Source organism: Lepeophtheirus salmonis, chromosome 5 (genome assembly GCF_016086655.4).
Source record: "Lepeophtheirus salmonis chromosome 5, UVic_Lsal_1.4, whole genome shotgun sequence".
Lineage (NCBI taxonomy): Eukaryota > Metazoa > Arthropoda > Copepoda > Siphonostomatoida > Caligidae > Lepeophtheirus > Lepeophtheirus salmonis.
Window position 1 is genome coordinate 17,964,311 of NC_052135.2, and position 18,455 is coordinate 17,982,765.

Sequence of the window (18,455 nt, forward strand, 5' to 3'; positions counted from 1 at the left end):
TAGCACAATCTATTAGCCGTAACTGTTGCTCCAGCCTCCTTTTCGAAAAGTAAAGGTCAGATTTTGCTTGCTGACGTAGTCATTGAGGTGGAAATCGTCCTCATCAGTCAAGATGATTTTGCAATGAAATTCTGGATTATTTTCATGCATTTCAAGGATCCAATCAGCTAAATCACGACTGATGGGTCAGCTTGAGTTCTTGTGTTAGCTGAACTTTATAAGGCTTAAGACCCAAGTCTTTATGCAAAATACGATATACATAATATCGTTTATGAAATGCCCAATTCCAAAGAACGACGAGGAATAGACAAACCTAGGTTTTCTTCAACACCTGGCTAAAGCATCAATATTCTCAGATGTTCTTGAGCAATGTTCACGGACTTTATTCTTCACATCACTAACCTGTTCCAACAGCTCCAATTTTCCCCCACCAATTTCTGAATAACAGTCCGACAAGGTGCTTCACGATGACCCAAAAATGTTTTAGTTTTACGAACCATCTTTGACAGTTTTTACTTTGTTTTTGTCAAAGTGTGTATCTCTCCATTTTTATAAATGGATAGTTTGTAACTCTCGACTTTAAACAAATTACAGCTTCAAAAGTGACATCTACCGAAATAGCCAGCTATTCAAAATTGCACCTCTTATTGTAAAACCCTTTAGGTAATTGAGTGTATATTAATTGGATGTTAAGTTGCATTCATATTTCTACTAATGAAATATTTGTTATAAACATAAAATAAGTATGAGAAAAACCACTAAATACCCAATGGATAAAACTAAATGTCTTCCCTAGTACAAATAAAACCCCAAAAATTGAGTTAATTTCTCAAAAAAAAAAAAATCTTAAATTAATCACAAATGTAAATAAATTAAAGATGGATTTTGTTATTTCCTTCCACCATTTTCTTTCATAGTCAGCAATGATATAAAATTAAGAGAAAAGTGACACTCTATAAAAGTTTCTAAAACAATTTGCAGTCCTTGTTGAATGATTTTGTGCAAAACGATACTTTGAAAAATAATTTAAAATATTCCATAATGTATCGTGTATTCAGTTTGAGTTTTGTCATTGATGATAACTTGTATTAAATTACACAAAAAATGCAGTAATAACCAATAGGCTCTTAATCCATAATTAAATTTTAAATTTGATGAAGTTCCTGCTTCAGAGTTAAGGGGAAAGCTGTAAATCAACTGACTAATGAACGACACTGATAGCCCATGAAATATCATACTAATTAGCTTTTCTTTCCAACAAATACATTCATAACGCCTTGGATTTTCAATTGTTTGTGCGTTGAAGGAGTTCATTAGAAGGATAAATAATTATGGATTAATTTACAAAGGAGTATTTGGTTGTAAGAAATCTAGTTTAGTAGCAATATTGATTTGATTATTTCGTGGGTTAGTGTATAGGTTCCTTCCAAAATAAAAACCCGATTCCATGGGCAGATCAAGGGATATGGAATAGAGAACAAGCAGGTAAAAATCACTTCCAACACTTCAGAAACCATTTAAACCCATTGCAAATACTTTAAAATGAACCCTTGGTCCTTGGATTGATAAAATCTATTGCCAATACACCAAGCAACCATGGGCAATAGTTATGCAACTATGTCTTTTTTTAAGTATTTGTTAAGTAATCCATGCATTGAATACATATGCATATTTTTTCTTAACACAAATATTTATATAAAATAAATATTATATTAGTTTAATTTCGACCACCCCAAAATTTTGTTACCAAAATAATATTTAACATATTATAATTTTCTCTCACATAAATTATACAGAATTAAATATTAAGGTATTTTTCTCCTGCATATATGTCCAATAATCCGATAACTTAGCAATTCATTATTGTATAAATAAGATCTTCATACAAAATCACTATCATTTTTTTTTTTTTTTTGCATATACATAGCCTTGTTTTGCGTGCATGTGTTTCAATATAGAATGCCTCACTGTAACTTATAAGTAGGTATGTCTAAATGTACTTGATACATAGCCATTTCAGATTCATGCATACTTAATCAAGATGTCATTCTTACGGATTGTCGTCGTGACTTTTTATGCTTCCTGTATATATAGGAAAATACATAATAGAGCCAACACGACCTACCACCTACAAAGAAAATGTATCTATGGAAGGGAGGAGGTTGGGCCGATCCCACGACCTACTGTGAATTTTCCACCAAATACAAAGAAAATTTAGTTATTAAAGAAAAAAATTTGTTTTTATAATTGGGAGAAATGAATATCTGGTTTTTAATAATGAAGTTTTCATTTTATATCCACAAATGACATAAGAAATAAATGAAGGAAGAAGGATCACGTACAAAAATAACATATATAAATTTAGTTTATAATTATCCTTCTCCTAAAAAAACCTACCTAATAATTTTACACATATGGCAAATAAAAAACAAATAAATAAAATCCGTGAAAATAAAGAATCATACAAGCATATACTAAGAACCAAAACAAGAGTAATTAAAAAGAATAAAACATAATAAGAAGCATTTCACTATTAAAAGTACCAACGGTGGTTTCCATTGTAAGACTATTTATTATTAAAAGCTTTGTAATACCTTACAATCCACTTTAAAGTGTCCAAATATTTTGCTGACATCGAGGGTAATACCTAATAGCATCAACAACATGTTTCCATCCAGATCCATGGTGTCCAAATCCATTAAAGGGAAGACAGCTGAGATGATAGTTTTTACCTCCTCAGCAGCTAAGGTTCTTAATTCGTAATTTTGCTGCGAATAAAAGGCCTGGAATTCAAAAACTGTAATTCCAACTCTTTTATCTTACCTGGGGATCCCCTCCGTTTGTAATTCCAATGAAAACCAGTGCCTTTGTGAATTTTTATTCTGGATAATCTAGTCTCTTTACGTTTAAAGCAATACATTGCATTATAATTTGAACACTGGGACAATCTACGAAATTGTGTATAGCAGAGTTAAATGTTTCTCCTCAATTTGATTATTTATCATTATAAAAAATAAGGATAGCCGAGATTTGAAACTGCACAATAAATTTTTGTCGTCATAAATATAAAGTACGCATCTCTCTATTTTTTGTATCTCAAGATTTCGGGAGATCTAAAAAAATTCTAAAATTTTTACATATCACAGTAAAATTGCTCTTAAAATCCCTCGAATATAATATTTTCAAATGTTATTGTGTAGGAGGAATGTGGTTCTACGAAATCCTAAAAAGATATATTTCATAAATTGAATTACTTTTTAAAAGCCTTCCAAAGTCGAAGTCTATATTCTAATGTAAAAAATATGGTTGAGTCTCATGTCCTCAAATTAATGCCTCAAGTTCAAGTCATTTGACTACATAGACTTTACTCGTCTGCTCATAAGACAGTCAAATTTAAAAAAATAGGTTATGAGCATCTCTTTCTTCTAAATATTGTTTTTCTTCATAAATGATTAATCAAAAGAGCAATATTTAATAATAAATACTCCAAATCAATGCAATAAACTAAAACTCTAAAGTAAGATAAAGAAATTTCCTCGTCAACAAAAAACTTTGTCGAAGCAAATTGTCACTTTTCAAATGGTACGTTGTTGTATGACTTTTATTCGTGACGTAGGTAATTTATCTTTTCTTCCCAGAATTGAATTGTTAATTCCGAAATATTTAACGACATACAGTCATAATTTTTTCTACCACGCCATGATGACTTCCGTCAGGAAGATAAATATAATTTATCTTCATCCCTGCATTGGGTGTTCAATATAGCATTTTTGGGATGTAGAAATATTGAATAATGTTGTAGAGATGAGCAGCTTGGATGGCATTGGCTGCAAACAGCTATGAGACCAAGGGGTTGCATGCTGAATAGATAATTTTTTCGGGTAGTTCGTCCCATGTAGCTTCAATGGCATTTGTCGGAGTATCCAAGCTTTGATAGGATCGGACTTTCACCTTCGAATCTAAATACCCCTATAAAAAATAATCAGAGGGAATGTATCTGAACTCGAAGACGGTCATATTGATTTGTCCCAAAATTAAATGTACTGTTCCAACGATCCTTGAGTTTGGTTTCCGATGTCTATGGGAGCACCATCTTGCTAGAAAATAAACTACGGGTTACTTTTAAACCATCGAAACACCAAAAGGCTCTAAATTCCTTGAGACATAATAATCCTGGTTCATACAGAGACCTTCAGACAAAAAAATTAGGGGAGTTTGTGTCCTGAATTCGAAACCTGATCCGGACAATAAGAGATGGGCTGTTGGGAAGAAGAGGAATTGTTTTATCGTCGAATGGAAAACATTGGAACTGGACCAAATCCGATCATTTTGTCCATTGAAATTTTGGTTCAAATGCCACATTTTTGTATCGCTTAGAATAATTTTCGTCCTCGGCGTACAAACTTGCAACGATTCTAGACAACGTTCGACTTTATTCACTTTGGTACTGGCATTGATGTTTTGACTGTACCTTAACTTCTACGGTATCAACTTCAAATGACGACTGAGGGAGTCAAAATTTGTTTGAATCTATTTAAACCTTATGATGCAATATAATCTCTTTTCCAATCAGAATTTTTAATAAATTTTAAAATCCATTGCTATCCAAAAAGAAATTTAGAATTTTAAATTTTTTTTTAAATTTTTTTCAAAAATGTATAGCTATTCATAAAAAATATAATTTTTTTTTGTACAATAAAAAATTAAAAAATAATTTCAAAAATTAAATTCTCCATATTTTGACCGAATGACCATTTTAAAGAAAATAAATCTGTCAAAAAAAAAAAAAAAAAAAAAAAAAAATTTAAACCTATTATTGAGTAAAAAATTTTCATCCTGATCAAAAAAATTATAGTAAAAAGCAAAATTTCCTAAATTTGGGGCTGAAGGGATATTGCCCTCCATCTCACTCTGAGCAAATGCCCCTGATTCATGGACACACACACATTCCTAGTCATGGACGTAGTGGAGCTTTAACATTAGGGACGTCACAGCCTATTTGAAGGTCGACGACCAATTAAGCCAGACATTAGATATACCGTGTGATTAAAAAAAGAACTATTTAATAACACCAGTATATGAGCGTGAGTGTATGTGTTCAAATTACAAAAAGAACGACACAGTTAAATATGAATAAGTTTTATTGTTGATAAAATCCAAAACAAAAATGTTATTATCTTTGGCACATTTTTCATACAACACTAAATTATGCAACCAACAGACATCAAGAATTATCAAGTAGCAAATGCTTCTTTCCTTTCCCCCTTTTTTCTTTTTTGAAAATAAGACCGACGCCATTTATAAGACGGACGCCAGGGGCGTCACGTGAGATCTCCCTGACGTCCTTTTCTTTTACGCTTATGCTCGTATTTATTAGTGTTGGGTTTCGGTCTGGAAATCCTGGACAGGTCTTGGATTTGTTCATTACCATCAATTAACTTCCCCTTCCCCTCAAACCCCCACCCCCTCGTATGTAGGTATCTTGGCTAATTCAATGAAATAATAAGTTAACATAGAATATTCATAAATATTTTTGCTTGAAGTAATTTATTTGTTAGATATAACGATCCAGTTCATCACCCCAATAAATTAAATCATTTTTTTAAAATCAGAGTCGGAAATAAGGGGAAGTCATAATATATTTATAATATGGTATACAAAATGAACCCTAATATTTTTATGCAATATATATGTATTAGTAAATTTGTCTACAACTTTATTTCGAAATTTAAAAAAGGATTTAATGAACATTCAAATATTGTTGATCGGTCAAGTGTTTAGACTGAAATTTGTGCCTTAGCCCAAAGAGTAGCTGGTGGGGGCAAGTTGATATACTCAAGTTTTAGGCGCAATTGATGTGGATTACATTTGTATTACTTGACAATTTCTATCAATAATTTATTTTTATTTACCCTTTGGAGGTACCTCAAATTTCATTTAAAGTATCCAAAGTAGATTTTCACTATTAAAGAATGAGAACTAGACATCTCCATAAAATTCTTGACTTATCCCACAAATTTGAATACAAAGCCTCGGATTGACTCACATATGTCTAGGAAATATTAGACAAACTGAAGTAAAAAAAATAATATTAGTTTTTGTTTTATTGATTTTTGTTCAAGATTGTTTATATGTTGACGCGTCACGCATGTCTGTTAAATCAAATTAAAGTTCCAAACCATAGTTAAAATTCTTGGATATCTAAACTCACTCCACAAATTTATATACAATTCCTATACTTAACTCAAATATGTCTATTAAATTTTTAAGGTGGAAATATTCCAACTCTTACGTAATTATATAATGCATGTTACAAATTCTTTTTCTGCAATTTTCAAAAAACTATAAAGTGTCACGGCCGCCCTTCGCTCAAATCATAGTGAAACCTAGTCGTTACCTGTTATCCTTGTTCTATAGAGAGAGAGAGAGAGAAAATTCACTTTTACGTAGCAGAGATCACATAGAAAAAACTAGGGGTATACATTTCAGATTTTGAATTAAAAAAAACCTCTTTATATGCCTTTGATCAGTTATATATGACACGTCAACACAGAAACAAGCCAGAATGATTTTTATAAAAATGGAGTGTGAATTGTGTAGTATTCTTCAATAACGAATTATCATCAATTTGTATCAACAAATTATTCTCATTGACCCTTTGGCCGATCTGCAAATTACACTGAAAGAAGCCAAACTTTATTTTCCAATTAAATAATTAGAAATGAAGATATTTTATGGTTGAAAGGAGTCATATCCGAACCAATTTAAGTATCATAAATCAAGTAAAGTTTTGAAACAATTGTTCATCCCACAAATTTGAATACAATGCCTCAAATATATCTATGATATATTGGTCTCTAGAATACATACATATGAATAAATGAAATTTAAAAAAAAATGGTGGATCTTCTCCATTTCTTGATTTTTGTTCAAGATTGTTTTTTAATTGCCACATGTAGATATTTCAATAATTATTATCAGATACTTGATAGAATTTATATAACAATAGGATGTAAATACATATTCACATATCATTTATGTGTAGGTATACAAGCAGAAGATACCGTTTGAATTGGATATTTATGGTGAAGTTGTTCCCTTCACTGGAGGCAAGTGAACCATTTTATTACACGTCTTGTGCATGTACATATGTACACGCCCGAATCCCTTAATTTCTCTTTTATTATTTTTCTCAAGTGCTTCTTCTGGTTCCTTACCTCTATCGTCATACTTTGTACAACCATTTTCTTCGCTGCTGTTGTTGCCGTATAGGAATTCACCTGACCAGAAAAATAAAAAGTAAAAAACAGTTCCTTCTCTGATTTTTCTTCAGGTATGAGTTTTGTAGAAACGAGGACTTCAGGCTGTTGTTACTGTTACTCTTGATATTAACTATGTAACTATTAATTCAAGTTGTTATAAAAAAGTGGGGTTTTTAAAGTGTGGAATTTCAGTTTTTGGGACTACCGGTTCTATTAAGATAAAGATACATTCGTCATGATGATATTTGATAGTTAAAAGTAAGCTGTTTTATAATATTTAGTCTATCTACATTATATGTCTTAAAAAGATAAATAATATCATTTTTAAATGTTTAGCTGGAGGAATAGGCATCGGGGAAAATCATCTTTATTTTGCAATTCCGATTCTTATGTATATTTATTTATTACTGATATTTAACTATTTACTACTTTTCTAAGTTATGAAGAAGAAAAAATTTATTACATATATCTGTCAATATATAAAAAACGACCCTCTGAATTTGTTAGTTGAGTCTTACAATTTTATAAATATTGTAATAAAATAATTTATGATTAAAAATGCTCTAAAACTAAGATGAAACAAATTGAATACAAATTAAATGTGAAAAATTGTGTTCTAAACACAAATGGTCGATGCAAATATTATTATTTTAAGGAAATAAGTTTTGTAAAGGGATCTAAGATAGCTCACCTTTGTAAAATTTGCCCTCGAAAAGTTTGCCGTGGGATTTCTTGCCCTTGGAAAAAGATTTCTGGGCAGAGGAATCCCCTTCCTTTATTTATTTAATGTAAATATTATTTGTATTAAATAAAGGAAAGCGATTTATTTTATCAATTGTACTTCTTAGAAATTTAAAGCAAAATAGTATTTTTCAATTATTATTTAAAATATTAAAGAATCGAGTTTATTTGTTGTAATCGTCCCATCACTAAAAAAAAAAATATATATATTAGATAAATTTGTCTGTCATTTTTGATTTTTTTGTGATTATTTCTTCACCGTATTGTGATGGTCTGTTATAGGCTATATAGCACATTGTATCTCCATTATTACATTTCTATTTTTTAATTAAGAGATAGCCGAAACATATGTAGTTGTTTCTATAATTACTTTGATATTCCTATACATCAGGGAGCATATAATTGTAAGGATTTTGTAGCATGATAAAATTTATATCCCTGTTCAATTGGTATTTTTTCCTTCGTTTCTTTATTTCATTCCTTGCTTCCATGCATTTATGCATGCCTGATGCCATGTGGATAGGTTTGGTAGGTAAGTATTCACCGAATTGCGCAATCCATATCAAAATTATCATCCTTATTATTCTTTCCATTCCTTGCATACAATGTACGTACCTTAACTAATTCGACGAAAAGAGATCAGATCGTTTACTTAATCAAATGAATCTAACTTATAACTTGATCTCCATAATAGTCTTAATTTCGTCCGTTTTCGTGTTCCATCTTCGTCACATTTAGTCTTGTTTTTATTTTGAACAAAAAAAGATCATATTTGTTTACGTCACACGAAACATCCCAAAAAAAGGATTCATTTCGTTTTGGTATTGTAATCGTCATACATAAAATATTCGGTGATATATAATTTTCGTTTCGAGATAGCTCACAAAATTAACACTGCTTCATAACACAATAAGGGGAATACATCCAGAATTGAAAATCTTCAAGGCCTCTTCACTCTTTATCATGTAAGGGGTATTGCTTAACACAAATATATCTTTATTGCATCTTCATTCATTCTTTCAGTCGTTTCAACATTATTTGGTTATATAAAGGCACATTTTACTTAATGACATGAATACAAACTTTTCTCGTCTATTCGCTGCATAAGTGGGATATTTCCCACTGATCTTATAGACTCAACTTATAAGTTGTTTCATTTTTAGAGTTATAAAAAGTATTACATACGGATACGTAAAGCATAAATAAATGTCATAGTACCCTTACAGCTTGAAGAAGGTTTGGGTGGAGAGTGGTTTAGCTGTCGTCACTTTAAATTAGGTGCAAACAGGAGCTGTGAGAGAAGGAAATAAACACGCATACCACTCTGTACCTGACAAGGACAATGACGATGCCCATTACCAATTTTCCAACAAGGACAATCCCTTATAACTCGCCAAGCAAGACTCAGTGAGACTCTTTTATGAGCTCACGCACTAGTAATCCCTTCAATAATTATGTAATAACAGCTACAAATTAAGAAAATAAGACAAAATAATATTTTCAAGGTGTTGAACTTTAATAACACATTAAAATATGCATATGGATGTAATATGATTCACATTATAGATTGGATAAACTTGCTTCAGTTCAGTGCAAGAGCCTTTTCTCCCTACATCCTATTTCAATTCCCAGTCTTGGCTATAACTATATCAAGAGCGTCCTCAGGGACTTTATCTCACAAAGGGAGGAATTTTTTGTCTTTGATAAGGCAAAATTATCACAGGAAAGAAAAAATTTAGTTGTTTTCAATGAAAAAACATTGGCGTGTGAAAATAATACTGTTTAATATTTAGGGAAAATATATCCGTCACCAAAGTATCCCATTCTTATTCGTAATTAAAAATATTTTTGTTTTTACAACCAAGATCTCTAGATTGAAGAAAAAATGCAAATAAGGATGATCTTTTTAACGATGAAGAAATACACTTGAAAATAAACACATTTCCTGCAAAATCATATCTTAATTATAAATGGGCCTCTTTTTATAAATATATATAGATACTAGCAGGAACAAACAATCTTATGATTAAATTTTTTTATGTTAAAATTCTAAACTAAAACGATTTACTATAAATGAATAATAGATAAATTTCTATTGGCAAACTTCCTTCTATACAATTTTTTTTTTTGTTTTCTGTCCATTTGATGTAAATATAATCAAATTTCCAGACCTTATGACACTCTTGAAAATGCAACATATTATTGACCATGTAAAAATACTGATGATGGGAAATATTAAGATTGATTAATATTGAAATGTTTGATCTTGTGATTTATTTATTGTCATTGCCATTGCTAACTGAATTGGGAACTGTTTTCTAATAATTGAAAATGGAAACTCCTCGCCATCAGAAGTAAGTGTCATTCTTGGAATAAGTACAATTATTATATAAGATTTTCCTTCTTCAACCATAATGAATATATTTACTAAGAATAACTTGCTAATCCTCTTCTTCCCATTTTTAATTCGTATTTAATATAAGTTGCCCCTGTTTCTGCTAGTACAATAATTTTTCTTTTTTGATGCAATTTCGAATTAACAACCCATACCTTAAACAAAACTTTCAAACAACGGGGAATCAGTATTGTCTTATGAAAAAAATCAACTTATTAAGGGGGAAAAAACTTGCCTTCCAGAGCCCAGGAATCTGGTCTGATCAAAATTATGAACAACTTTTATTCTTTACAGTCGGTATCTATCTCCTTTTTTTTTAAATGCATTTTTATCATTGTTTTTCTAAGCGGACATATATCAGACACAGACATAAATTATCTTAATACTTTATAGGATTTATTATTTCTTTTTTGTAGGGTCTTTATTATAAGATCTGTACCGTAGAAATGGAAGAATTTATTCCTAGCCGTGTTACTACAGGGTGTATTCACACACTTTGCCATCAGATTATTTTTTAGGCCAAATTAAGTTACATTGAGATAAATACAGTTTTGTTTTATAGAAATTTATTCAAGAAATGTAAAGCCTCCTTAATCATTAACTTGATCTCATTGGCCTTGAGAATGACCTCCAAGGGAGGCTGGGAAGTCATACAAACTATACAAATATCGTCCTTGTCAATTTTCTATAACCTTTGTGACATATTACTTCTTGTCTTCAATGTTACTATGGTGTGCATGGCAGCCTCTGGACTATATTTGCAACCATATATATTAATCCAAGGGTTTGAGGTCAACCCTCCGTACAGATCAAAGTTATTTAATTTCAGTCTTTATATTTTTGCTTTTCACTCTTGAAAGCATGATAAATATGAAAATACACAACTAGACTTTCGAGACAGCTTAGTGATTTTTTAGATCTATGGGAGATCTTTTCTGTCCAAGATAGGCCACAATTAATAGATATCATTTATCAAACCTGATTGGCCAATTTTGTACTACAACCCATCATTAGAGATGCTGGATACTTTGTCCTGTATATGTTCAATGGTATACAAGATCTTTAAGCCCTTCAAAAATGCAATTGAATACGAAGGTCATTTCAAAAGCCTGTACATATTACGAGAAAGTGTACTACTGGTGCGTATCGAGGTTTTGTTTAGTTAGTAGCATCTCATGAAGGAAAAACGCCAAGTTTAAGTCAGATCGGTCTATTTCTTTCTGTTTGGCAATCGTTTGAATCGAAGAATCGGCTGGAAAGATTATGGCTACCATCTTTTGGATTCACAACGATTAATCCTCTTGACTATCTGGAAAAGTGTAAAACTATTACAGGTGCATATTATTCATCGTTATTGGACCCTTTGAAAACCGCCCTGCAAGAAAAAAAAACCCCGATTGGCTCACAAAAAAGTCCCTTTCCATCTCGACAATGCACTAGATCACACTTGAGCAGTTGTGGTTGCAAAATTAATGGAAATAGGGTTCCAACTCGAGATGTCCACAGCACTAGCAATCTCACAGACCTTCACTCTTCTGTCATCCATCATCATTTCATGGATTTCATAAATGATTTTTAGAGCAGTAACCTCAATAGGGCGTTCAGAACGTTCAGTGTCACTTGTGTCCTTCGAAATTTTTGATCCACTTATAAACTGCCATAATCAAAGGTGCAGAGTCCCATAATGTTAATCAAGCTTCTTCTTAATCTCCTGATGTGTTTTGCCTTTCATAAAATAATGCTAATCAACACACGAAATTCTTTTTTGTCCATTTTCAGAAAATCACTTCACTTCCTCGATTCAAATGAATGCAGAAAAAATTAGACCGAGCTGACATAAACTTGAAATCCAATCTAAATGAAAATCAACTTAGAAAAGGTTAATTATTTCTTTGAACCGTGTAGTTCGAGCCTTTAGATTTTTTTTTCTGAAAAAAATCAAACTGCTTTTAATTCCTCTTTGATTAGTGATAGATGATATTTTATGGGGAGAGTGTAACTGTTTGAAGTCAATTATATAAACATCATCACGAGCAACCAAAGAAATAAAACACATACGTTTTTCTTGTTGTGGAAAAAAAATAGAAGCCTTCTTCAATAGTAAGGACTGAAACTTCTAAACAACTTTATATTTACGTTGTTTCTTAGACAAAGCATTAGAAATCAACACATCTTTGAATATACTCGTATTTGCTAATGTGTACATATATATAAGAATGGGCTTTTCATTGAGCGTGAGGAGAAGGTAGGGCGATAATTATGGTACTACTAAGTCAGGATAGGAAAGATCCACATTTTATCGGATTCGGAAAGTTCAAATCTTTAGACCTATTTACTCATGTAAATTTTGTGCATCCAAACTTGTAGCTACAGATCCAAAACTAAAATTAGACGGATCCTTGTCTTGAATGTTATAAGACTTTTATACAAAGTTCAGACTTAAATAAAATAGCATCCGGATTTAGGTTACATTTTGACTGATTACTGATACCGAAACAATAAATAACCAAATGCTATTACTATTAAAACATTAATTATTATTTGAACTAATAAGGATACTTGGACGATAACAATTACCAGCTTAATAAGAATTAATTTGTATCCAACTAATCAATTTTAAGAATACTGATTAAAGTAAAGGATGAAGAAACTCCGACATGGTGTTACTTGGCTAACAAACAAAAAAATAGAATGTATTTTATGGTTAACTACCAATAGATTTTTAACCCTTTTGCTGTTTATTTTCGGGGGAAAGTTGTTTGATACAATCAAAGTAACCACGTGTGAGATAATGCCGTATTAATTTACCACACGATGCAACTGTTTATGTTGATGTAGATCCAATAAGAAATCAAGATAAATATAGTGTACGTTAGAATTAGATAATAAATCTTTTTTGTTACTAACATTAAGTATTAAGCAATTCTTGCATAACCTTTATAAGATCTTTAACAACCTCGGATCTTTTTTATAACCGTAAAAGTTCGGGTCCCAAAGTAACTTTGGGTATCGGATTTTCAAGTAATACAAGTTTAACATCCTACCCGGGTATTTCGGAGTCAGGTCCAAGACCTGTTTAACTCTACTACTGAATGAATAAATACCCTTTTTAACATCAGCTGACTGATTATTTTATTTTGGAGGGGGAAAGGGTATTCTGCTATAAAGAGGGTAGCCTTCAACATTTAAAATATAATTATTTGAAGGAAAATATTGTAAGATTATATTGAAAAAAAAAAGATTATTATCTTATGATGCATTTTTTTTTAAAATGTAGGAAAATTAGACGGGAAATCCTCATTCATAGAGAAATGTTAACACTACGATCACATATTAAGTGAACAAACACAACAGAATGAAGATATATGCTTAGTAGAAAAATACCTAAATTAACTTCTGATGTAGGGACTTAACTAAATGGACAACGTGCTCGAGATCGCTTTTTACGTATAGTCTAATCTTTTCTACACCGATTTGTACCCAAATTTAATCTTTTTTAAATAATGTCCCGATTTTTTCAATCTTACTCTATGAAGCGAATTTTAAATGAGATCCGTCAAGATCGATTTTTCTTGTAGGACCAATTTAAGCACCCTTTTCTATTGAACGGATCCTAACTGAACTTCTTTAAAGCGAAAAAAGTTTGAGTCCAACTAAAATTAGACATGTAAAAGAACAATCTATGATTTTCAGACTGAAATCCATCACTCAATAAGATATGTATATTCCTTGCCACTTATGTGTGACTATTGCCAGATTACTGAATAATTTTTTGGGAGTAAGAGGGGAGCGGGGCTAGTAGCTTCCTTTTTGGACTTCTCAGCATGTAGAAGGTTCATTGAGATTTGAAGGGTTTTTTGATTTTTGCAGAGTTCAAAACAATATGCAAATTTTGGTAATAATTATCTAGCAGTGTTAATTGCACTTTATCTGTAATATAAATTTTAATATTGACAATTTTTTGAACCAACCTGCTCCCTGGATTGGGAAAGTAGGTGACGTGGTGATTGTTATTTAAAAAAAAAATGATTTGTCGATACAAATAGTGAAATATTGTAACAATATATTTATTGAACCAAAAATTATATATTTCAAATAATATGTAAGCATATTATTACATGCATAGATATTATCAAATGTGTATAAAATACGTCCTAGAAAGCGGGAACGGCTTTTTCTAGTTTGCAATATGACCATGTTTTTTATATTTTATAAAGCTTTTATCATTGTTATTTGATTTATAAAGACTGAGCATTTATGTATAAAGTAATCACGACAATGTGTTTTAGAATAAAAATAAGCCCCTGTTGGACTTGGATTAGAATTGAAGATCGACATCTGAGCAGGCTTGGATATTGAACGGAAGAAAGGACGGCGTTACCTTTTTCCGTTCATTTTTTGAACGATGAACGGGAAAAAATATAACGGCTTTCATTTTGAAGTTAATTTTCTTATTGTCCATAAGGATATTTTGAATATTTTTTTCCAAGATTACTATTAATTGTTTTCTTGATTATGGGTCTTATTATAGTTATTATCTTTAATGGTGGGTAAATATAGTTTATTTAGTCTATTTTTTTTCTGTTGCTTCGTTTAATTGCACCAATCACTGGAAAATAAGTCATCTCATAATAGCCTCCAAAATCACAAATAAGTTGTAATGGATCAAATAAAAGGTACAATGGACGTTAGTACATTTGTTTATCTACTATCTTGTAAAATTTTTATTCAATGTGTTTATTCGAAGTACATCATTTTTAACCCGGCCCTGAGCACCTTCAATCTTTATTACTGCGCAATATCAAAGTACATTGTCTTAATTTTTAACATCTCCTTTTTTTTCAATATCTATCGTTAATTATCTGGAGAGCTTGGGAAGATATTTATATACTCAAATTTCATATTATACAATTAAATTGCAGGTACCTAAAAATATAATTTGTTGCACCATACTATATTCTGTATTATAAAAATTGAGATTATCATTTTAGGACCCCTGGGATTCACTGTTTTGCTTTTGGTAAGCTACGCTATTGAGAGTCATTTTTATGTATTACGAAACAAAAAGGGATTTATACATTAGTTAGTATATTTTTAGGTTGGACTTTTTATACTAGATAAATATTAAATGAATAAATAAAAATTCAAAAAGGAACGTTTGAATGGAAAAAGAGTGGCCTCCATCTGAGTTATTTCACCCTATATGCCCTTGGTATATACAGAATTGATTTTTGTGTTTATTTCCTTCCTCTTACGGGCAGCTTGCAAAACGTCATGATAGCTAAGCTGCTCATCCCCCCAAAACATTCCTCAAATTGCCAGGATTACCACGTTTAGTTTCGAATTATTTTATTTTTATTTACATACCTGTATGAGTTTTTTATACATCACTGGGTATTATATATATAACTAATAAATTAGTCATAAACTTATTAAACTTGAAGTATTTAAAGGGATTTCACAAATATAAGCTAATAATTGAGCACTAATAGCTGGTCATTTTAAAGAAGGACAGTAGTATAGATCGTAGAAACTTGCTAGAAATGGAAGTCAACCAACTTACCACCTTTACCAACTAGTCCCAACTTATTACTAATTAAAACTTACTTCCAGGAGTACTTGGTACTTGAGAGACAGACAAACTTTGTTTACAAATATGGATATCAACTCCTCTTATACTTTATTTTTTATATCACGTACTGACCTTTAGCTACACATGCTCGTTGTTACATCGTCATTTTGTAGATAATGTAGTCACGCAGTTTTAAAATACAAAGTCCTCGACATACAAACCGACTTTATTTTGTTAATATATAAAGGTAACAAAACGTGAACTGTTGATTAATGTTTATTCTCATTACTATAAAAAGGTTTAGTGATTATTTTTGGTAAATTGCTTCTGCTCTTCTTTTTACAATAGAATACTATATTAATTATTTAGTCATTTCATCATCATGAGGGTGCAACACGCAAAAAGACAGCGCATCTCAGATCTCCTGGATACAGGAGTTGATGTGATGAAGATTACGGACATTGTTAAGTGTTCTAGTAACCTAGTTTTTAAGTTGGCCAAGATCAAAAATAATAAAGAGGACCTCTCCAGGATGTCAGGAAGTGGAGGGCATAATTTAAAGGGGTATGCGAAGTTCTTGTTAATTTTGAAGTAGAATATCAAGGAGGATCCCACTAACTCGATAAATCGCCTCACCAACGACTTCTATGTGGATCCTAGGACCTAATCCCAAGTTGTGCTATAAAGCACAACTTGCGATTAGTTTCTTTTGTAAGAACCCTACGCCGCCTTGTGATACAGGGTATGAAAGCCAGGAGGCTCGACGGGTGCAAGACAATCTTCACATGGGTCAATACAAATGGGTCAATTGTGACCATTTTCTAGAAGATTCAAGAAGATTTTCACAGTTGATCAATTGACAGTCAATTGGAACGACCACTGGCTTGCAGAAACAAAAGAAGATATCCAAGGTATTTACCACACCATATATTCTGCCAAACAATGGTACTCAGCGTTGTGGCCTATGATGGAAAGAAGATGCCTCCGTTCTTTTTCAAGTTTGGATAGAAAATGGGGCAGGAGTACAACTATAATGTGCTTAGATACACCATTTGCCATGGCAGAAAAAAACTATCAGGACAGCACACGTCCGCCAAGTGCCAAAAGTTATGCACAAATAGCATTGCTCGATCTGGTTCCAAAGAGATATGGTCCCTACCTCACCAGATTGTAACCCATTGGACTTTTCTATATGGGACACTTTGGATAAGGAAACAAATAGGACTTCACACCCAAATCTGGACTCACTGAATTCCTCCATAATTGGACAACTTTTTGTATGCGTTTTTTATCAACTCCTGCATGACTTTCAGGCGGCTACGTGTAAAGGATGTGATTGATAATGAAGGTGGCCATATTGATTGAAAAAGTTTTTCAAAAACCTTGTCTACATGTTTTGTTAACATTATTTTTAAGCCTATAATTGAAAATATAAAATTATGGATGAATTCTAAATTCATCTCTTGAGTTCACGTTTTGCTGCCTTACTCAATAGTAGGTATATTTATGTATTTGCTTTTAGTTATAGTCATATAACTAAATAGAACAAGTGTTATATGTTATACATTATAGAATCACTCACGGACTTATCTTCCTTTGATTGATACCTTCTCAAGAATTTTAGTTACAATTTGTAAGTTTTCTTTGATTTAAGAGACATATATTGTCCCTGATATGTCCTTTCAAATCAAATCTAGCCCCTCTTCACCTCCAAAAATAATGGGTGTGATGAAAGAAATCGATTATTTTAATAGAGTTTTGTTTTGTTCCCCCCCCCCCTAATGCTTAGTTCCTTGACAGTCAAACCAGTGCTTACCTGACGGACAGACTTGACAATTTCCAATATTTTATCCACTTACAGATTGTGGTGCATCTTTGACATTAAAATTACCGGAATAGATTCAATAAGTTCAAAATTGCGCGTGATAGAACCATATACACTACACAAACCTAGGTTACGTTTTCGTCTTTATCGAAGATAAACAGTAAAATATACGATATTTTCTCTTTGATGATGTCCATCTTGTGTGTGCCCTCAAACAATGATGAATCCAACGATTACAAAAATGTCTAAGAAATGTTTTTTCTTATTCAGAAATCTTATTTTTCTAACGCCATCCAGTGTAAATCAATCGCTTGTATACAACGCGAGATAAACATTACTAAAGCCATTTTTTGGAAAAATAATGCATTTCTTTTTAATACCCCTAATATGTCCTTCGAAGTCATAACTTTACCCTTAATACAGTTGTGCGCGTCTAAAACTGAACACTCCTTTAAATTTTACGCCATGCATATATTCGTGATTTTAGTGAGTTGAAACCGGTTAATACTTCGAGGCAAGGGTCTTGACTAGTTATACACCAAATTCCAGCAAAATCTAAATAGCAACAGTAAAACAACAGCCGATAATATTGAGAGACGTCGAGTCGCAATTTTGGAACTGTCCGCACGGGCAAAAACTCCCCCTGAAATTGCCAAGGTT

General features: G+C 31.7%; 1 protein-coding gene across 2 annotated transcripts in view; it reads left to right on the forward strand.

The window, feature by feature from the left end:
- Nucleotides 1-18,455, forward strand: part of LOC121118702 (glycoprotein 3-alpha-L-fucosyltransferase A) — a 69,398-nt gene that overhangs the window by 18,868 nt on the left and 32,075 nt on the right. Inside the window, exon 1 of one of the 2 annotated variants that reach the window (XM_040713288.2) lies at nucleotides 7,338-7,520. The exons of the other annotated variant lie outside the window; for it this stretch is intronic. The gene's annotated coding sequence lies outside the window, so the exon portion shown is untranslated. Of the gene's footprint in view, nucleotides 1-7,337; nucleotides 7,521-18,455 lie in introns of those variants that run through there. 2 annotated transcript variants of the gene reach the window in all.